At 45.8% G+C, this 23,422-nt stretch overlaps 1 protein-coding gene across 1 annotated transcript in view; it reads left to right on the forward strand.

The window, feature by feature from the left end:
* Window positions 1–3,248: 3,248 nt before the first annotated feature.
* The window catches only part of PGM2L1 (phosphoglucomutase 2 like 1), a 108,903-nt gene continuing 88,729 nt past the window's right edge, over window positions 3,249–23,422 (forward strand). The window contains exon 1 of the mRNA XM_065596336.1: window positions 3,249–3,271. The gene's annotated coding sequence lies outside the window, so the exon portion shown is untranslated. The remainder of the gene's footprint in view (window positions 3,272–23,422) is intronic.

A 23,422-nucleotide genomic window follows, 5' to 3' on the forward strand; every position in this document is an offset into this window, starting at 1 on the left:
TATAGTTTAGACCTTGTCCTAAGACAAGGTCTATAAAAATAAGGCCAGATCCTCAATGAGTGCATATTGACATAGCTCCATCAGCGGGCGTGAAGCTACATGGATTCATACCAGCGAAGGGTCTGGCCCGTACTTCTTGTACACAATAGTTGCTAAATAATTAGCTACTTCGCTTATTCAATAATGTGGGTGCCCTGAGCGCAAGAGAAACCGTATTTAGATTTATTCTGGGCAGTGAATCCTTCAGGAATCTTGAGAAAACTAGCTTCATGTTTCAACTGATATTGGCCTGCCGTGATTCAAAGCTGTGCTCTTGACAATCACCCAGAAAGCCAGATGCATCGTTATATCCCTGCCTCATTTCCATTATAAACCAAAGGAAACTGATAACAGAAAGACATCATCTTCCAAATCACCCCCCAAACCTGATGTAATGAATTCATCAATGCCTCCCTTGGGAAGATAACATGCAGCAAAGCCCTTATCAGAGAGTAAGGAAAATGACAGTACGGGTCAGATGTTTAAAGATTTGCCACCATATTTACACCCACAATTTGTAGGCGCAGCTTTGCTCCTACTGGTCTTTTCACCCGTCAAGTTGATCACTTCGATGCCAAAATACTGGATTTAGGTGTGAAATCAGGTATTTCAGGTGCCCACGTGAGCTAAGGTGTAACTGCAAATAATTGCAGGTCAAAAGTAGGGACTAAAGTAAAGTTCAGGCTGAAAATGTGGCTGTATCGAGTGCCGCAGGACCCCAACTTTATTCAGCCCCTTCATGCAAGAGGACCTAGCTGTGGGAGGTGCCACACACCAGAAATACCTGGTCAGTGATCAAACAATAGCCAGCCCCATTTCTGGGGCAAGCACTAAGTACGTTTTCCTCATTCCACATGCCTCATTCTAGCTTCACCACCCAGATTGGGATCCCCAGTAGTTCCCTAGTAAATTGAAAACGGATGGATCATTTTCATAATTGGGAATGTGGCAGCTACTTGCTGTATGCATGGGACGAATGATCAGGGCCACATCACCGGGGCTAAAGTCCCCAACTGAAACTCCACAATGGCGTTCCATGAGAAATTTCGCTGACAGTGTAGTCACATATCACCAATATGGGCCCAAAGTAAGTAACAGGAAGCCATTCTTGAGTTACCTTTGTGTCCTGGGCGCTTGTACCCCTGATTACTCCTTGCGCCTGCAATGTCGTTAGAAGTGGCAGGGAAAACACGCTCTTGAGGAATGTTCTCAGCAAGATCCTTCTCTGGTGGGAGCCCATGGCCTTCACCACATGCTTTTTGCTGGTAAAAGGAAGAAGCCTGGATTGGACTTTGAGGTGCTGAAGCGTAACAGAGGCAACAGATGGTGAGGACATGAACTGAGGGTTATGCTGAAGGAGCGTGAGACTAAGAGACATTTGGACTATACAAGAGAACAAGATCATGTGAACAGTAACAATGTAGAAGAGTAAGACACTGGCAAAGATTAACAGAATACAGGAAAAGCACAGGAGGGCAGGGACTGGTGACCCGAATAGTAAATCCGGCTCAGAAACGCTACAGAAGAGAGTGAAGGAAATGACTCAGCTGACACCTCCAGAAAGAAAATCATCTCAAAATGTCTGCAGAGACTCTTGGCTTTGAATCACATGTGGAGTAAAGAGGATTACAATGTTACTGGGTAGAAAATCATCAGTCAGCCATGCAATAGTCCCCCAGCTCCTCCCCAAAGAGTCCTCAGTATCTAAAGAGAAAAAGGCACGAAGTGAGGGACTGCTATTGGCAACTCTGGTCCCACCGAGCATGGAGTGAGAAGCCAGGTGTGAAGGCTGGGCAGTTAAATGAGAAGTCACGTTACCTCAGTTCGATAATGATGGCCATGGCCTGGAGCCGTATGGTGCTGGAGAGAGAGTCCCGGGGTTCTTTCTTAATCATCTCCTGTAAGTCACAAAGGGGCAAACACTAAATTAGCCACAGGCTTCTCGGGAGTCTCCAATAAATCCCCAGCTAAAAGAACATCAGATATTCCAAAAGGAACAAGGAGCCCAGCCAAAACCCAGGATCTTCCTTTCTGATGGAAGAGCTCCCAGATCATGAAGCTACTCAGCCAGCGTTGTTGTCCAAAGGGATCTCATCCGTTTCTACCCAGCCACAAATTCACTCACTCATTTCCTCATCCATCTCTGTCCACTCATCTCCTACTTCCCACCAACTAGCATCCTCTCTCTGTCCATTCACACTAATATTTCCAGTCAATCAGCACTGACCTCAATTTTACACACTGAAATAATTGCTTCAGTGTATACAACAAAGTTCTTTACAACTCTCCAGATTCCATGGACCCTAGCGTGGGTTTAGCAGCTAAGTATTCTCCACAGTTCATCAATCTTTTCCAACCAACAACACGGACCCTGTGTATATTATTTACTCACCACTATGGCTCCTGCAGTGTCTGATGCAAAGTTGTAAATAAAAAAGTCAGGCATGTTATGCCAGTCGATGCTCTTGCTGAGAATAGACAAGAGTCTTAAGAAACTTTTTTTCATAATGAAATCCTAAACCAAAATGAGAAAAAATATATATCAGGGTGAAAGGGATTTAGATAGAGAACATCATCGGGTAGAATATTCTACCTTCATTCAAAACCCCTCCACACGGAACACCTGGTAGATAAATTAACAATGTTGCAGAGCAATGAATAGTCAGGATCAGAAATCGTGGTGAGTTGAGGATGATGATGTATCCGGCAGCACCTACAATATACTGGGCTCTGTCTGCAAACAAAGGAAGACACAGGCCCAGCTCCCAAGAATTGACAGTTTAAGAAGGGTTCTGATGGCTTCCAGCAGAATGTTGGCTTGTGTAGGACCTGACTGTGTGAGCTACTTGTTCAGAGAAGGGTTGGATCAAGGAGAACAAGCAGAAGAGCAATGGGACTCCATGTGGAGGACTCCACACAGGGCCTGTTTTCTGTAGGACAAGTAGCCAGATGTAGCATGACCATGTGTAATAAATGAAGGGGGGGGCTCCCTTTTATGAACACCCAGCCAGCCAGTTAGCTAAAAAGTCCCTCTTGGTGGCTGTTCTCTGCTTGCTTTACCTGTAAAGAGTTAACAAAGTTCCCCAGCTAAAGGAAAAGGAGTGGGCACCTGACCAAAAGATCCAATGGGAGGGCTAAAACTTTTTAAAATGGGGAAAAAACTTCTCTTTGTCTGTGTCTGTTCTCTGGAGACGGGACACAGAGCAGCAATTCTGTGTAAGGCTGGAACCAGGTATGAAAATTCATCTTCCATACCGAGAAAAACCATTGGCCAGGGAATGTTTAACTAGACGCGATCAGGTTTATTTCTTTATTTTGGCTTGTGGATCTCCTCTGTGCTAACCCCAGATACTTTTGTTTTGCTTGTAACCTTGAAGCTGAACCTCAACAGAGCTATCTTGATGCTTAATTTTTGTAATTGTTTTCTTTTAAGATCTAGCAAAAAGCCTAAGTTCCAGATGCACTTTCTTCCTTTTTGTTTTTATCAAAATTTACCTTTTTTAAGAACAGAATTGGATTTTTGGTGTCCTAAGAGGTTTGTGCATGTTGTTTAATTAGCTGGTGGCAACAGCAGATTTCCTTTGTTTTCTTTCTCAGCTCTTCCCCGGGGGGGGTGGAGGGGAGGAGAAAGGGGCGGGATTTGAAAGGGCTTGAGGATACCCCACAGGGAAGAATTCCCAAGTGCTCCTTCCTGGGTCCAAGGGGTTTTTTTGCATTTGGGTGATGGCAGCGTTTACCAAGACAAGGTCAGAGAAAAGCTGTAACCTTGGGAGTGTAATACAAGCCTGGAGTGGCAAGTATTGATTTTTTAAATCCTTGCCACCCTCCACCTTCTGCACTCGAAGTGCCAGAGTAGGGATTCAGCCTTGACACCATGTGTATAAGCGACAAAGCTGGACCCATTTGTTTTGTCAGTGAAGGTCTAAGGGTACGTCTTCACTACCTGCCGGATAGGCGGGTAGTAATCGATCTATCGAGGATCGATTTATCGTGTCTCGTCTAGACGCGATAAATCGATCCCCGAACGTGCTCCCTGTCGACTCCGGAACTCCACCAGAGCGAGAGGCGGAAGCAGAGTCGACGGGGGAGCCGCGGCCGTCGATCCCGCGCTGTGAGGACCCGAGGTAAATCGATCTAAGATATGTCGACTTCAGCTACGCTATTCTCGTAGCTATTCTTGTAGCTGAAGTTGCGTATCTTAAATCAATCCCCCTCAGTGTAGACCAGCCCTGAGAGAGGAGCAGTTGCCAGGGGAGACCTTGGGTGGAAATGTCTCGTCCTTGAGTCCAACGGATAGTGTGAGGCAGGGGAGTAGCCGGGCAAGAATCTACTGAAACTAGCACAGAGTGGTGGGAAATCCCTGCAAATCAAGGACACCACCGACAAACGGGGCATGAGATCACCAAAGAGTTTGTGGGATGTATCTGGAGAAGGCACCTAATATGTATAATAGGAGAAAAGCATCCAGAGGCTGGATTGTCTGGAGTAAGTGAAAGAAGAAAGGTTGAGTGCTGTAGGTAAAGGGTTTGAAGAGAAGTCAGACCCTATGTGATAAACCTTCTGGGATGTCCCAGGCTGGGTCAGGTGGGATGGACAGCGTGAGGGGACACTAGTTTACAGATTAGATGGAGAAGGTTTATACCTCTTTGTTACTATTGAAGTAGTCAACAGTGTTTCTCCATGATTCCAGCAAGAGCATGGCTCCCTCCATAGCACAGCCATGCTGCTCACGTCCACTTTCATCCGCCTCCCAAATAGTCTCCATGCACAAGATATCTGGGACTACTAAGAAAGAAGGAATGACAGAAAGAAAGAAATTACTACCATTGCTGGTTAAAGGGGAACGAACGCCCCTGAGGTGTCATTCATGGACTGATTGGTGCCCAAAAGACAGTTCATTTAAACCAAAGAAAGGACACGGTCTGTCTGTCTTGGGGTTGTATACTGCTGCCCATCACCGTGGTATCTGGGCTCCTTCCAGCTAAAATCAATGAGCAATAGCGAAGTTCCTAGTGGAAAGTTTGGCGTCACTGGCACATCTCCCTTTTTGGGGTAAGATATCTCTGCTCTGGGTAGGGTTATCTTTTGTTTGTTGGCTTGATTGGTTTGATTCCCACCGCTTGTTTTAAATAGGGCTAGACATCTATATCCTGCTTGAGCAGGGGAGAAGTGAAGGAAACTGTGATGCTGGTGAAATAAGCCACTGACTCTCAAAGCAAGAGAGATTGGTGTGATCAAAATCAGAATCAAATTGGGGATTCCTTAAAAACCAAAAACAAAATAAGAGAGACCCAGAATGAGACTCCTTTGCACTTCTATGGAGTTTTTCAGTGGAAGATCTCCAAATGGCTTTTAAAAGTGGGCCGGTATTATTACCACCATTTTAATGGCTGGAGAAACCATGGCACAGGGAGCTGAAGTGACTGGCTCAGTCAAACAGCAGGTCACTGGCAATGCTGGGAATAGAAGATAGTTCTCCTGACTCCAGTCACATCCTCTACCCCCTTTATTTCTTGGATAAATGTTATTGATTCATTACACAATAAATATCTTGTGCTCTCCGATTGGACATGAATGAGCACAGACCCAAAGAAATACCAGGACTCGCTGTACTGTATAGGGCCAACCACATAATAGATTTGTCCGACAGCATGAACATTAGCCAGCCAAATCTGGCTGAATAGGAATGGCTGATGCTCTTGCAATTAGGATTCAGTTCACATATCCTGCTTTGCCGCCGTCAGCAGCATGGGAAAGCAGCTAGGAGCTCGTGATGGGTGGAACAGCCAGGATAACATCCTCCCAAGGGAAGTGGTGGAAGCCCCATTGCTTAAGTCTGTGGTTTTCAGGTTGGCCACTTATTCAAAGTCAAAGAATTTCGCCTTTACACTCACTATAAGAGTTAGAAATGTGTCATTGCTAACAACGTTAGCCCTACAGAATTCACCTGCACGTGTGTTGTGAGAGGTTGGCCAAGAATATTTGACCTTGAAGGGTAAAGGTGTGCAGGGAGTGGGGGAGCAAGATTATTTTTGCTTTACGTTATAATACAATTTTCAATGCCTCCTGACTCCCTTGATTGCTCTGTGTAATCATCTGGGGTCAAGACCCACTGTTTGAGAAAAGTTGGCTAAAGACATTTAAAACTAGACTGGACTAAACCAGGGCTCAGCGTGGGATGGGCCGCGGTGGCCTGGCATATTGGCTTCTTTTTTCTAATGCCTTTTTGTTCTGCAGCATCTAAGCTTTCATTTAGAAACAATGTAAGTCTCTAGCTGTTATTTAAGATTTTGATTACAGTAATGCCTACGGGCTCTTGAAGAGCAGGACCCTATTGTGGAGAGGCACCAGCTGGGCCCAGAGTGTGTGTGGGGGTGTCTCCTTTGCACACTTCTGGGTGCAGAGGCGTGGCCACACCTAGGCCCCATTTTACTCCCTGCCCATTCCTCCTTATGGTTCCTGAGAGAGATGTACCTGCCAGAGCAGTGGAAAGAGGCCTTAGTGTAATGAGAACCAGGCTCTAGGATCCAGAAATAGGACTCCCATTCCAACCCAGGTATTGGGCTAGTCAGTCATCCCTAGTGTTGTATTGTTCTGCCTGCTCCAAGCAATGACTGCACTACAAGGGTAAGAAAGAGAAGGGAGAGCAGTGTGTGGTGGAGAGAAATAGAAACTGCCCTTCCTCTTCCAGCAGCCAGAGATTCCCAGAGAAATACAGGCTCTGGGGGCATCATCACCTCCACCAGTGCTGGAGAGCCTTAGAAATACAGGGGTCTGACCGTCACCCGGGTCTAGTGTTTGTATCAGGGCTTTTAAGTATTTTGTTCACACTGGGGATGGAAGGACCTCACGGAGAGCCAGCATTTATCAAACTGGTCCTGATTCAGGAACACTGTCTCCTGTCATTCCAGTCTCTGGGAGATTCCGGGATGATTAGTACTGGAACTGATTACTGCTAGCTCATTATTTATTTGCCAAGCTCCAGCAGTGATCTCTGCCCCCGGTGCAGAACAGAGGGCTGCCCTCGAGCTGCATGCAGACTCAGCCATGGAAGAGCGCCGTCCACCCACTAGCAAAGCCATGCGGCCACATCTATTTGTTCTCCCCTCCTCCACTTTTTCCATGTTTTTCCCCCCCACTCTCTGTGCCTTGTCTTCAGTTTCCCCTAAGTGGAACACAAACCCAAGAGCCTTTGGGATCGCTTGAAATCTTTGAACACATGGGGGTTGAGACTGAGTTTGCCTCCCTTCATTCCCACCCCTTAGCGCATCCTTAGCCTTTCCTTTTACCTGTAGTGACAGTTCGGGGATATGGCGTCTGGCCTCTCTTCGCTTTTTGGCAGATTCGCTTTAGACACCTTAGGATGGGCCCACTCTGCTTAGGAACGACCTTGGCTGGGCCATCTTGAGTATCTTCTCGAGCCAGCTCCGGCTCACGCTGACTCCCACTGGAATGTTCCTCTCTTCCCAAGGTGGACATGCCCTCAGCAGCCGTGTCCTCCTCCTTCTCCTCCCTTGGCAAGCTGTGCACGTCCATTCTGCAACAAGTCAGGAAGGGGGGCCAGTTTTGTTTCAGTCCATCTTATTGTCTGCGGGACAATTTCCAGCCTGAAGCTAGTGAGAATGTGTGCGTCGTCCTCCGGCTAAAAATGTGAGCCACAGACAGCAGAGCCCGAGAACTGGGGTCCAGATCCTCAAAGGTTTGGAGTTTCCTAACTTCCATGGAAATCAATGGCAGTTAGGAGCTTAAATACCTCTGAGAATCTGGGCCTGGGACCCTGCACCCCCTGCCAATCCCCCCACCAAGTGTATCTCTACACTTGCAGCTGGGGGTGTGATACCCAGCTCGCATACACATATTCACACTGGCTTGCTAAAATAGCACTGTAGCAAAGATAGCATGGACAGCGGTGAGAGGGGCTAGCCACCCCGAGTACAACCCCACCCGGACCCTATGAGTACGTACTCCGGCGGCTAGCCCAAGCCACTGCCTGAACTGTCGCAGCCACACTGCTATTTAACACACTAGCTTGATGACAGCTAGCGCAGGGATGTCTCCTCAAGCAGGGAATCACACCCTGCTTGGTCCTGCCTCAGCGTAGGGGGCTGGACTTGATGATTTCTTGAGGAGCCGTCCAGCCCCACAGTTCTGTGATTCTACAAAATGAGAAGTAGCTGGGGCCAGATTAAAGGTTGGTGCCAGAACCTCAGTTGAGAATTGCCTTCCTTTTTAGCATGTAAATGCTCAGCTGTAATGAATCTAGTTCTTTTAAATACAGAAATAAATCCTCGACTCAAATTGTAGATTAGCAAAGGTTTGGGGGTTCCTTTTGGAACTTTGTTGTTTTAATAAAGTCAATAAATATACTCAAAACTATGCAAAGGATAAGCAGTGTGGTCTAATGGTTTGAGTATGGGACTGGCAACCAGAAATAGATTTCTCATCCTGGCGTTGCCACTCACTCACTGTGTGATGCTGGGCAACTCACGTCCCCGCCCCATGCCTCAGTTTCCCAATATACCAAAAAGGGATGATACTGACCCTTCTGTACCTCCCAGGGATGAGGAAGGTTACTTAGTTAATATTTGTAAAGAGAAAAGAGGCGACAAAACTAACCTGACACAATGACGGCACCAAGAGTGGAATTATAAAGTACCTAAAAATCCAAACAAATATACATGTATCACAATATTTGCCAACCCAAAATTCAGTTATGGTGCTTCTAAAAAAACCCACATTGAACACTGTCCATCGCATACGCGTTTCATTTGAATAATACATTTGTTGAGTCAGATCCGCAGCTGCTGGAAATCAGAATACTTCATTCAAGTCAATGGAGCTGTTGATTTATAGCAGCTGAAGATCTGGCCCATAAAACCCAACACATTTTAAGCCCGAAGTTTACTTGCTTTAGAAGTTGGGACTCTTAACTAATTTCACAATCATTGGTTTCCTCCAATACTTGAGCTATGAACAAAGATGGAGAAAGAAGTTCACAAAGCTAAGATTACAGGCTTGATGGTCATCAATCAATATCACAATTAATTTATTGTGATATTTCTTAGTCTAGTGGGCAACACAAAGTTTAGCTGTATTCAAAATATCACATTGTGCTCCAATATTACTTAAATCCTCTGTCAAAGATTTAAATTTTAATCTACATGCTTGCGCTCAGGGGAGGATCTAGCTTTTTTGCCGCCCCAAGCACGGCAGGCAGGCTGCCTTCGGCGGTGCGCCTGCGGGAGGTCCGCCGGTCCCGCAGATTCGGCGTACCCGCCGCCGAATTACCGCCGAATCCACGGGACCGGCGGACCTCCCACAGGCGTGCCCCGAAGGCAGCCTGACTGCCGCCCTCGCAGCGACCGGCAGGGCACCCCCCCGCGCTTTGCCGCCCCAGGTACGCGCTTGGAGCGCTGGTGCCTGGAGCCGCCGCTGCTTGTGCTCCACTGGAGACAGCAGGAAAAATTACAGCTCTTCACATTCATCGCAAAATTTCATTGCACTCTCCAAGGCTCTGGATTTTAGTGGGATGTAAGAGGTACATGACTTTTTGCTGACCCTCAGCCCGGGGGAGAATTGCACCCCCAAAAGCATTAAAGAGCATGTATCTGTATCTCCTCATTCCTTCCTAATCCTGGAAAATTTTAAACATTGAAATGGGCAGCGCAAAACCAAAACGATCTGCCATAGTGGGGAAAGGAAATGTTATTCTTCATCCAAGATGGAGAATTATGGAGAATCAACTTGAAGGCAGATTTTGAGGGCCATGTCTCGAGCCCAATTGCTGCCTCTCATGCCAGCTGTGAGGGCGAGGCCACAGAATGGGGATCAGCTTCCCTAAATCTCCAGGAACTGAAGTGGAAATCCCCTACTGTCCATTCTGCACCTGGAGGGAATAATGCCACAGCAAAGAGCCTCTCCTTTCCACACTCTGCTGCAAGGACAGCAGGAACCATCTTTTTATTGGGCCTATATCTGGGCCTGATCCAAGCCCATTGAAGTTAGTGGGCGACTCCACTAATTGTGTCCTCTGGGGTCTGTGCGTATGGAGCTCGTCTACAGATGAATGGAGGCCTGGAACAGAACCCACTTCCTTTCATTCCCCACTTCAGGGACAAGGGCCCTGTGTGAGATCCTAGAACAGGGTCCCAGACAGGGATCAGCGGAAGAGACTCCCAGAGGGGGCAAGTCTTTCTAGGGATCTCAGTGATCTCCGGAAGTCCCTGCTGGGTTAATGAAATATAACCTTAACATGCAGCCTTATCAACTCTGGAGTTATTCCCTATCTGCCACAATTTTTACAGCTGAACTAAAGAATTGAGTGTAAGAGAGAGGTAGGGCACAAGTAGCCCCTGATCAGACAGCTGGATTCCCTCCTGGATTCTGTTAGGATGGCACTTTTCATGCCAGAGCGAGAGAGACATAAAATGGAACAAAGGCCCAGACTCTCAAAGGTATTTAGACTCCTAACTCCCATGGATTTCAGTGGGAGTTAAGTGCCTAAATACCTTTGAGGTTCTGGGCCAAAAAACCGAATTTAATTTGGCGACCCTTTTCAAACAGAATTTAAGCAAAGTGTGTCTCTGTTGGTCAGAGGTAGGACAGCCATGGGGAGTAAGAAAGCCCACTTACTTTTTCCCCCTCAGTAATAGATTAGATCTTGGATCTGAAATCGACTTTAGCCAGCACAATACCCAGCCTCTCCTTCTGTCCAAGTAAAAGCAACTGACACTGAGGGCCAACTGCCAGTATTCAAATCACGGCATAGTGAGGTCACACTGCAGCACTTATGTCATTGTTGCCATGACCACGGGCGGGTAATAAAGGAAGGACCAAGGGTTGTTAACCACATAAGCGACATCAAGTATTATGGAGGTGCCTGGTGGCGACTCCAGTTAAGATTAAGGTTTTGTCTAAAATGGGGCATAAATTCCTGCTTTTCCCTATGAGCAGGTGGCTAACCGGTATGGATTAACCTTTACTCTGACCTTTACTCAGTCAGGGAGTTAGGCTCCTAACTCCCATGGATTTCAGTGGGAGTTAAGTGCCTAAATACCTTTGAGGTTCTGGGCCAAAAAACCAATTTAATTTGGTGACCCTTTTCAAACAGAATTTAAGCAAAGTGGGTCTCTGTTGGTCAGAGATAGGACAGCCATGGGGAGTAAGAAAGCCCACTTACTTTTTTCCCCTCAGTAATAGATTAGATCTTGGATCTGAAATCGACTTTAGCCAGCACAATATCCAGCCTCTCCTTCTGTCCAAGTAAAAGCAACTGACACTGAGGGCCAAATGAGCCAGTGTTCAAATCACAGCATTGTGAGGTCACACTGCAGCACGTATGTCATTGTTGCCATGACCACGGGCGGGTAATAAAGGAAGGACCAAGGGTTGTTAACCATATAAGCGACATCAAGTATTATGGAGGTGCCTGGTGGCGACTCCAGTTAAGGTTAAGGTTTTGTCTAAAATGGGGCATAAATTCCTGCTTTTCCCTATGAGCAGGTGGTTAACCAGTATGGATTAACCTTTACTCTGACCTTTACTCAGTCAGGGAGTTAGGCACATAAATACCTGTAAAACTCTGGGCCCAACTGCCACTCAGAACTTCCCCTGAAGATGGTGGCCTCATTGGTTCTAACTGTCGACATTCCTATGCTGCTCATAGACATTGCGGATGCTCCATCCAGCTGGATGGTGTACACAATGATACCATCCAAGTAGAAGAAACATCTGCTTAAGTCATTAATCTCTGAGAGGCAGCAGGCCCCTGGGTCATCCCAAAAAGCTGAACTGAACTATAATGATGCAGCCCAATAGTGAAGGTTATCTTTATGCTGAACTTCCATAAGAGAACCTGACAATATCCACTGGGCAAATCCAGAGTAATGGATTCCTGAGCACCCCCAAATTGGTCCAGAACATCATCAATCTGTAGGATTGGCGGTGTATGTTTTTTGTAACAGTATTTAGCTGTCTAACAACCCCACAAAAGCAGTGTACTTTATCTTCCCTTGTGACTAGAAAAACTGGTGATGTCCATGAGATGGCCAAATCACCACTCTCTTTTTGGCCTGTAACAGGTTTTCTACTGTCTTGGCACAGCTGTGCAAGAGGGTCTCTGTTTATGGGGTGTACATCTCGATGTATCGATATAGTGCTGTCAAATGAGCCCATCCCAGCTTGGCGCTAAGTCCTATAATTAAGATGCCTTTGTAACTGGACAAAAGGATATTCACATCCTCCAAGGGCACTGTTGTATCAGTCACAGAAGATGAAATTGATACATTGGTGTTAGTGTGTAATTCAGCACGATCTTCATCTCACCCTGATGTTTGATTACGCACATGGAATCGCCATCGGATTCCAGTCTACAAAAATCTACTCCCAAACTGGACCATATCAGTGACCACAAAGGGGTGTCCCCTGCTGAGGCACCAATATGTACAGTGAGATCTGCCTTGCCTTTAACTGACAATTCTTGGCCCTCAGTTCCGTGGACAGGAAGCAGATGAGGATAGGTCAGGGGGATATTTGCTCAAAGTTCTCAAGTCACTAGAGAAACAGCAGCTCCCATAGCCACTAAACTAGGCAGCAGCTGTCTGATTCACAGTGACCCATACAACACCAGCAACGGAGGTAATGCTACTTCAATAAATGGCCTTTGCTCTGCTTCAGTTAGTCCCTATTCTATTCTGATTCACCGTATCCATCACCATGATAACAGAGGGTCTGGCCAATAAGCCCAGCCCTCACCCCTAATTTCCTGATGGCTTCCAGGCATTATTCTTAGCCCTGCATTCATATTGTAATAAATGGCCCATCTGTGACCATATGTAGCAAGAAACTTCCCCCCCCACACCCTCTTTGTGGTTGCTGGGGAATTGAAGCAGCATCTGCTGGTGCAGCTAGTTGACCCACACACTCTACTAGTTGTTGTAAGTGCTGAGTTGATCTTCTGCCTTCACCAGGCAGGATAGGTTGTACCTCAGCTACCCAGACTCCCGGCATGGTAAGAGATAGCTTCTTAGCTTCATGGACTAGATGACCTCCTGAGGTCTCTTCCAACCCTGATCTTCTACGATTCTATGATAGCTGGATGCACCAAACTCAGAGAATCTGGGTCCCCTGGAGTCACATCACCAATAATGCCTTTTCCTCGTAGAATCCAGCATTACTCCGTCAGTGTCGAAATGGCACAGTTCTGTAGCTGCTCTCACTAGGAAGCATAAATATCAATGCCCTCCTGCGGTTTCCATATCCTCTCCAGCCACACCAGGAATTTCCCTACACCCCACCCCCCAAAAAAACTCCCCCATCACCCTCCCAGGGGTCAACCCAACCAAGCTGAAGAACATACCAAGAACCAGGAATATACCAACATGTCCTCTGCAGGTTCAAAACATCCAAACAGCCCGAAGCACAAATACAGCTACCTACTGAAGAAAGTCTCCACCATCTAAAGGCAATTCCCGATGTTTGTCGGTCAAACTTGTCCCATTTATTGAAGTTACAAAACATGGCTGCAGGTGCACCTCTTGCAAATAAGCTTACGAAGAAGGAAAGCTTCCCACTGTTACAATTGGTAAAACTGGAGGAGCTTGGTTTGCCGGACCGATCAGCAAAGCCAGAGCTGACAAACTACATGAAAAGGCTGCATGGGCTGGGGGTGGAGGTGAAATGCCAGGTGTGCAACTCTTCTCCTTCTCCCATGCCTGCACCTGCAGGCAGCATTTCCCGATGGATGCAAAATTCTGTTTGCAGAGAATCTCAGGCTTCAGCTTTTGTCTTTCAGAAGCTCAGCTCCGTAGAGTACCTCTAGGTGGCACTACAAGCTGGAAGGTGGCATCAGGCACACCCCTGGTGCAACAGAGCGTTTCACCTTACAGTAATATCACTCTATGCCCACAGGCTATATCGGCTGGATTTCTCTGGCCTGACCAAAGAGCTGAGCTCAACTTTTGACCAAAGACCACTAAAAAACCTCCCTGGGATAGGGCTGGTTTTATGGCAAAGCATCTGCAGGAGTTAGGAGATGCAGCTTCTCTTCCTGAGTCTGCCTCACATTTGCTAGGAGCCAATTAAGAAGAAGCTGCTAGAATCAATTAAGGCAGGCTAATCAGGGCACCTGGGTTTTAAAAGGAGCTCACTTCAGTTTGTGGTGCGAGTGTGAGGAGCTGGAAGCAAGAGGCACAAGGAGCTGAGAGTGAGAGGGTGTGCTGCTGGAGGACTGAGAAGCACAAGCATTATCAGACACCAGGAGGAAGGTCCTGTGTTGAGAATAAGGAAGGTGTTTGGAGAAAGCCATGGGGAAGTAGCCCAGGGAGTTGTAGCTGTCATGCAGCTGTTACAGGAGGCACTATAGACAGCTACAGTCCACAGGGTCCTGGGCTGGAACCCGGAGTAGAGGGCGGGCCCGGGTTCCCCCCAAACCTCCCAATTGATCTGGACTGTGGGTTCTTCCAGAGGGAAAGGTCTCTGGGCTGTTCCCCAACCCACATGGTCAATCTCTGAGGCAAGAAAATCCGCCAATAAGCGCAGGACCCACCAAGATAGAGGAGGAACTTTGTCACACCTGGTACATGTCAATTTCTTTGTTAAATTGATGAACTCATATAAGCTTGCAGCGTCCAGTGGGCATAACTGGAAATTGCAAGACAGAGGTTCCTAGGGTTGGTTCTGGGGCTGGAGATATTGGCTAGTGTCATTCGGTTGCACGATCCAAGCACCAGCTTGCTAAAAGTGCTCACTCATGTAGCTGGGAGCAGGTTACATGCTAGATGTTGTGCGTGAACAGTCCAGGAGTGGGGGTTCTCACAGCAAAGCAGGGTAAGGCTGGTTCCCAGAGTTGAGGATTGGAGTGACCTAGCAAATCACCGGTCCAGATAACACCCTGGGAACGTTACACATCCCATCACAGGGTCTATAAAAACAGATATCACATAGAACTAAATAAGATCATTATTACAAAAGACAGAGAGAAAACAACACAGGACATCAAGCAAAGTTATTGCAATACTAGATTGTATCTTTATATAATATTTATTATATAACAGATGCATGTGTGCTGTATGAGTGCCGCATACAAACATAAACAGCTCTATTCATCTTTGATATAACTGATAAGTTAATGGACTCAGTGTTAAGCATCTCTATATAGCTGGGTTTTCCTTGAAAATATAGAAGACCCTCCACACATCTCTGGAGATATATGGCAATACAGGCCGTATATCAGAGGGGTGATTCAGGAGGGAGCTTAGTAGTGAAAATCCTAGCTGGTCTTCAGGCCAATTGTTTGGTTTTAAATCTGATCTTTCATTTTCCACCAGAAGTTTCCAGCATCCGCTGTAAGGAAAGTTTGGCCTTAACTATGGTCTAATTGTATAACCCTCACTCACGCTGATTATCTAGCTAACTATTGGTTTTACACTACTGCCCATCACCATAGTATCTGAGTAGCTTTCATGTAAAATCAATAGCAACTGCAGAGTCCCTAGAAGACATCATGGAGTCTCTGGATTGTACCTCACTACGCAGAGTCCCACTTGTTTCAACAAGACAACTTGTTTAGTACAAAATCAATGAGGAGTCTGATGGCACCTTAAAGACTAACAGATTTATTTGGGCATAAGCTTTTGTGGTTAAAAATAAAATAAATCTGTTAGTCTTTAAGGTGCCACCGGACTCCTCATTGTTTTTGTGGATACAGACTAAAACGGCTACCCTCTGATACTTGTTTGGTACGACACTATCTCTGTGAGTAAGGGCGGCACAACTGGTCTCCTCATCGCAGTTTTATTTGTCTTTGGCTGAGAGTGCAGATCTTAGCTAAGTGCAATTGTTTCATATTTTTAACTCCTTGCTCAGACCCATCCTCCCAGATCTCAGGTGGAGTCATGTTAATGGTCAAGATTAATATTTCTCATCAGTCATGGCCCTTGCTTCTCATCCTTTTCCCTGCCACGCATTTTTGCTGTTTTTTTTAAGTCTCCCAGGCCGATGTCCAATATCCATGAGGTGCCCGCCCTCATGTTTCTTGATGTTGGCTGATACTTTGTCTTGGATGAACTGGTTATGATGCCAGCTTGTTTGGATGGCCCTTTAAATCAGCACTCCAACTCTAGAAAGTGCCAGACACACAGATGGTGGAACAATATTAATAATATCCATTTTTCCTTTGTTGCGATGAATTCATCCCAACGTCCTGTCCTTTTGTTTATTTATATAGGTTGATCAAAGGCACTCAGACTTCTGAGAGTACAAAACTGAAACACATTAGCTAAAGTAGCAAATAACAAATTGATCCAATGTTAGTTAAAGGACTGATCTAAAAATCCAGTAAATGTCTCAATAAAATCTGCACTCACCATAAAGATCCTTTCCTCTGATCACCATCACTTCCAGCAAATAAGTCTGCAATTGAAAACAGATGGGGCTTGCAGTGTGCTTGGAAGGTCAACAAACTTGGGGTCTGTCAAACCTGCTGTGGGAGGATCAGCCTGTTCACCCAGCGGGGGGTGGTTCTTAGTGAGGCAGCCTATTCCAGTACACCAACCATAGGACTAGGAGCCACCATGGTCCATCTGCATGACCCAAGTGTTCCCCTACACACGGAGAACCCTCAAGTGGCTGGTTAAACCAGTTTACAGCTGCTGTGTGTGGCTGGAAAGGCACAACACTCAGGTATATGGGTATGTCTGACATGACATGTCTAGTAGCCCCCTCAATGTACCAGACAATGTACAAACACCTGCAAAAAAGGCATGCTCCTGCCTAGGAGATTATGACTCATACCTTCAGATCAGTGCTGCTCCATTGAAGCTGAAGATGTGGCCCATTATTATTATTTTATTTCTGTTTCATATGTATTTTCCTTGTGTATCATTTTCTGCTCATATCAGGGCTTTCATCATCTCCTATCCTCACAAAGAGCCCAATTATGCCACCCTCTACTACATCTGTCACATGAATTTACTACATTAAGTAGTAAATTACTCTGCAAGAGCCCTGGAGGGCCTGATTCAAGGCCCATTGAAGTAACTGGAAAGACTCCAAAATCATGTTGACTCTTCCCCAACAAATTATGTTCATCTGTGTGTCTGACAACTCTGTTCTTTACTAGAGTTTCAACCAGTTTGCCAAGTACTGAAGTCAGGCTTCCTGGCCTCTAATTGCCGGGATCACCTCTGAAGCCCTTTTTAAAAATTGGCGTCCATTAGCTATCCTCCAGTCATCTGGTACAGAAGCTGATTTAAATGCTAGGTTACAGACTACAGTTAGTAGTTCTGAAAATTCACATTTGAGTTCCTTCAGAACTCTTGGGTGATACCATCTGGGCCTGGTGACTTATTACTGTTTAATTTATCAATTTGTTCCAAAACCTCCTCTATTGACACATCAATCTGGGACAGTTCCTCAGATTTGTCACCTAAAAAGAATGGCTCAGGATTGGGAATCTCCCTCACATCCTCAGCCGTGAAGACCGATGCAAAGAATTCATTTAGTTTCTCCGCAATGGCCTTATCGTCCTTGAGTGCTCCTTTAGCACCTCGATCGTCCAGTGGCCCCACTGATTGTTTAGCAGGCTTCCTGCTTCTGATGTACTTAAAAAAATTTTTTTTTTGCTATTACTTTTTGAGTCTTTGTCTAGCTGTTCTTCAAATTCTTTTTTGGCTTCCTAATTATATTTTGACACTTCACTTGACAGAGTTTATACATCTTTCTATTTTTCTCACTAGGATTTAACTTCCACTTTTTAAAGGATGTCTTGTTGCCTCTCACTGCTTCTTTTACTTTGTTGTTTAGCCACGGTGGAACTTTTTTGGTTCTCTTAGTATGTTTTTTAATTTGGGGCATACATTTAAGTTGAGCCTCTATTATGGTGTCTTTAAAATGTTTCCATGCAGCTTGCAGTGATTTCACTTTTGGCCCTGCACCTTTTAATTTCTGTTTAATTAACTTCTTCATTTTTGTGTAGTGCCCTTTTCTGAAATTCAATGCTACCGTGTTGGGATGCTGTGGTATTTTCCCCGCCAAAGGGATGTTACATTTAATTATATTATGGTCACTATTACCAAGAGGTCCAACTATATTCACCTCTTGGACCAGGTCCTGTGCTCCACTTAGGACTAAATCAAGAATTGCCTCTCCTCTTCTGGGTGCCAGGACTAGCTGCTCCAAGAAGCAGTGATTTAAAGTGTCAAGAAACTTTCTCTCTGCATCCAGTCCTGAGGTGACATGTACCCAGTCAATATGGGATAGTTGAAATTCCCCATTATTATTGAGTTTTTTTATTTTTATAGCCTCTCTAATCTCCCTGAGCATTTCAGTCACGATCACCATCCTGGTCAGGTGGTCAGTAATATATCCCTACTGCTACATTCTTATTGTTAGAGCATGGAATTTCTATCCAAAAGAGATTCTATGGTACAGTTTGGTTCATTTTTTTTTACTTCATTTGACTAAGCTTCCTTTCATATATAGTGCCACACCCTAACCAGCACGACCTGTTCTGTCCTTCTGATATATTTTGTATCCTGGTATTACTGTGTCCCATTGATTATCCTTATTCCTGTTTCTGTGATGCCTGTTATATCACTATCCTCATGCACGAGGCACTCCAGTTCACCCATCTTATTATTTAGACTTCTAGCATTTGTATATAAGGACTTTAAAAAAACTGTCATTTTTTAGCTGTCTGCCATTACATGATGTCATTGAATGGGACTCTTTTTTAATTGACTGTTTCTCATCAGATCCTACCTGTATTTTATCATCTTCCATCTTCTCCTCCTTACTAAGACATAGAGAATCTCCATTAATAGATCCTACCCTAAGGAATGTCTCTGTCCGAACCATGTGCTCTTCCACACCTGTCGGCTTTTCCCCAGCCCTTAAAATTAAAAAGGTCATAGAGCAGTTTTTAAACTAAGTGCCAGCAATCTGGTTTCATTTTGGTTTAGGTGGAACCCATCCTTCCTGTATTGGCTCCCCCTTTCCCAAAAGTTTCCCCAGTTCCTAAAAAATCTAAACCTCCCCTCCCTATACCATCATCTCATCCACTCATTGAGACCCTGCAGTTCTGCCTGTCTAACTGGCCCTGCACATGGAACTGAAAGCATTTCAGAGAATGCTACAATGGAGGTCCTGGACTTCAATCTCTTACACTAGCAGCCTAAATTTGGCCTCCAGGACTTCTCTCCTATTCTTCCCTATGTCACTGGTACCTACATGTACCACGACCACCATCTCCTCCCCAGCACCACACATAAGTCTATCTAGATGTCTCGAGAGATCCGCAACCTTCGCATCAGGCAGGCAAGTCACCATGCGGTTCTCCCGGTCATCGCAAACCCAGCTATCTATGTTTCTAATGATCGAATCCTGCGTTACTATTACCGGTCTTTTCCTAATAACTGAAGTTCCCTTCCCTGGAGAGGTATCCTCAGTGCGAGAGGATATCACGACATCATCTGGAAGGAGGGATCGTTTCCCTCTGCTCCAGTTGAACGTTCTCCTTCCCTGAGACTTTCATCTTCCTCAACAGCACAGAGGCTGTCAGACCGGGGTGGGGAGGGACGGGACTGTTCTACTGTGTCCTGGAAAGTCTCATCTATGTACTTCTCTGTCTCCCTTAGTTCCTCCAGTTCAGCCACTCTGGTCTCCAAAGCCCGTACACGGTCTCTGAGGGCCAGGAGCCAGGAGCTCCTTGCACCAAATGCACACATATGCCACCAGCCATAGGGCAGGTAATCATACATGCTGCATTGAGTGCAATAAACTGGATAGCCCCCACTCTGTTGCTGGACTTCTGTCTGCATTCTCTTTCTACTCCTGCAGCTTGTCTACAGTTTCCATGGGGGAAGAGTAGCGTTTCTCAAATTGGGGGTCCTGCCAAAAAGGGAGTTGCAGAGGGGTCACAAGGTTATTTTAGAGGGGTCGTGGTATTGCCACCCTTGCTTCTGCGCTGCCTTTAGAGCTGGATGGATGGAGAGCGGCGGCTGTTGACCTCTGACAGCAGCAGCACAGAAGTAAGGGTGGCAATACCATACCCTGCCACACTTTCATCTGTGCTGCTGCTGGCAGCAGCTCTGCCTTCAGAGCTAGGCTCGTGGCCAGCAGCCGCTGCTCTCCAGCTGCCCAGCTCTGAAGACAACGCCGCCGCCAGCAGCAGTGCAGAAATAAGAGTAGCAGTACCACAGTCCCACTACAATAACCTTGCAAGCCCCCCCCCCAACAAATCCTTTTGGGGTCAGGACCTGTACAATTATAACCCCATGAAATTTCAGATTTAAATAGCTGAAATAATGAAATTTACGATTTTTAAAATCCTATGACCATGCAATTGACAATAATGGCCTGTGAATTTGGTAGGGCCCTACCCAAATTAGGCCTTGTCTTGGTCTCTAATAGAGATTGCTTTAAACCCTGAATCGTGAAGTTTGCTATCCCCTCCAAAAATTATTATTAATCAAGATAACTCTGGCTATTCTTGTTATCCATATAAATGTCCAATCCTTTTTTGAATCCTGTTAAGTTCTTGGCCTCAATGACTTCCTGTGCCAAGGAGTTCCAGGGTCTAATTACACAGTGTGTGCAAAAGTGTTTCCTTTTATCAGCTTTAGATTTCCCATCTTTTAATTTCGTGGAATGTCCCCTTGTCCTTGTGTTATGGAGATAGGGGAAAGGAGTTCCTGATCTACCTTCACTAGGCCATTCATTGTTTAATAGACTTTTATCATGCCCACTCATAGTAGTCTCCTTTCTAAGGTACCAAGCCCAGTGTTTTCAATCTGTCTTCATATGAGAGTTTTTCCAGGCCCTTGGTCCTTCTCCTCACCTTCCACTGACCCCCCTATAATCTAGGGCACAATCTTGCACTAATCTGGTCAAGCCACATCACAGCCAGGGCTGTCAAAGTGTTTCTAAATGCATGATGGAAATTATAATTATGAAAACTAAGCTTTCTATGCCTGTATGTAAGTGGTGTCTCCCCCGCCCTGCGGTGCGTAATATTGCCAGAAGCTTGTCCATGCAATAGCCTGCACTGGGAAACCAGTGACGCTGGAAATGCCTGACAGAGCATTCCTTCTGGCATCTAAAGCTGTTAAAGATACTTAGTGGAGCAGGCTTCCCCAGGGAGTCGCTGCATGGAGTGGCTATGCTGAAGCTGAGTGTGCCTTCTCAGCGGCCTTTCTTGCCCCTCTTGACTTGGGCAGTGAGGGAAAGTATTTGGTTCCAAGCCATTATGCATTGCCACCATTCCAGCGGTGCAGCTCTGCCCCCTCATACACTCCTCTATGTGAATCTCTTACCACCTGGGTGGTTTCTTTTCTCCTTTACCTCATCTCCTCCAGTGACAAAAAGAGGAGCCTGGCTATGGAACCCAGAACACTTCCCATAAGTGGGGGATTGCGGGGAATCCCAGGAGGGAGTGGCTTCTGCCTCTCCACCCCATCTGATTGCCCTGGGAGAGGGGAAGACATTGGGCAACAATTCAGGTGAGGGAGGGTGTGAGGGTTATTGGTGATGACAAGGAGATGGGAGGGATTATGTGGCGAGCTGGGTTTTAAGGGGGAATTTGCAGAAGGAAAGAGATTTCTAGTCAGATGAATCCAAGGAGACTGCTCTGTGCACAGGGGCAGTCTGACAAAAGGCCCAGTGCAAAGAGTGAGGGGAAGAAGATAAACGGAGCAGGAAGGAAAAAGGTATTGTGTCACCTTTCCACATCATTGTGCCATGATCTACAACAACCAACTCTGAATCTCCACCTTGCTCTGTCTATGCACCTCAGTCATATAACCTACATTACCCCTCCCCCTGCCATTCCACTCCTAGGCCTCTTCAGCAGAGACTGGGCCTCATGCTGAACTGTGTGGTATTTGTGATGTGGACAAAATGGCCATTAAGAACTACGTTGCTAGTAAGAGTGTGACTCATTTGTGACCTAAACCAAGTCTTCTTTCAGGTCTCCAGAGGTGACAGGCTAGCACACTAGCCTACTGCACTATTTAGCTCCCTGTAAATACTTCTAGTCCACGTATGCGGCCACTGATTAAAGCCTAGATTAAATACTCAGTCACACTAACCTATCAAATGCAATTTACTCTAATGGTTAGAGCACAGGATTAGGAGGCAGGGAGATCCTGAATCCTAACTTCCTTTAACCTGAGGAGTCAAGGTCACATTCTGTTGCTGGCAGGGTTGCAGGTCTCTACGCGAGAGCAGAATGTAACTCACGGTGTTAAGCAAAAAGCAAAAAACCCCAGTTCTCCTGAGACGTATTGGTATGAGCTGTCAGGAGACATCCTCTCTGGCAGGGTGATTACCAGTATCTAGAAAGCAGATGCGACTGACTCACAGGCCGGGAAATCATCCCAACCTTCCTTGCAATCTGGTGGCAGAATATTAACTGGTGGATTCAAACAGGCCCTCATATATTCAGTTGGATCTGTGTATTTAGGTCCCAATCCTGCTTTCAGCAAAGTCAGTGGGTATTTTGTCATTAGCTGCAGTATGGGGGCAGGATTAGTGCTAGGCTGACATCAATAGCCCATCAGAATTAAACTGCAGAATTCTAAAGCTGTTTCCTAATCCCTCTGCCCATTACTATAGAGTCCTTCACATTTCCCTGCCTCTTCCTTTTGTTTGTGATGCACCCTCCAGGCCTTTGCTGGTTCATTGAGACAAAGCACAGATGATCTGACCCCAGATCAGATTGGAAGCTTCATTCAGAAACCAAGTGACATCAGTCCTCTCTGCAGCATGCTAGTCATTTGGCTGAGATGCTGTTACAGTCTGGGTTTAAGGCTGCACTGGGTTTCTGGAAACACATTACTGTTAGAGAGACAAAGAAAGGAACTGTGTTACCACAGTATCATTACCGTGTAGACTGAGAGGCACAGAATGAGCATGGGGCACGCAGGTTAAATAAATAATGATGAGACACAAAAGGAGCACTGCAGAACAAGGGCATGGGTATGTACAGTACTGCTGACTCTGCTGGCATGTAATCTCTCAAGAGACCCACTGTGCTTATCTTGCATGATCTTGATTGCTAAGAAAACCTGAAGGTGGGAAGGGAAGTAAATGGAAACATTATGGGAGACCAATACTGAATAGGATTTAAAGAATCTGGAATAAACAATATACAGAGGGATTATAATGAAAACACTGGCCAGAATAAAAAAAAAAAGTACCTAGTAAATTCAGGACCAGATTTTCAGCTGTAAATGTAAATCAGAGCAGCTTAATTAAAGTCAACGGTGCTATCCCAATTTACCCCAGATGATGTAGGGATCCAGCCCATAATAATGATTTCCTGGATTACACTAACTGATTTTGCATGTACCACTGAATTTTGACTAACGACCGTATCACTGTGTTG

The sequence above is a fragment of the Chrysemys picta genome, chromosome 1 (genome assembly GCF_011386835.1).
Source record: "Chrysemys picta bellii isolate R12L10 chromosome 1, ASM1138683v2, whole genome shotgun sequence".
NCBI lineage: Eukaryota > Metazoa > Chordata > Testudines > Emydidae > Chrysemys > Chrysemys picta.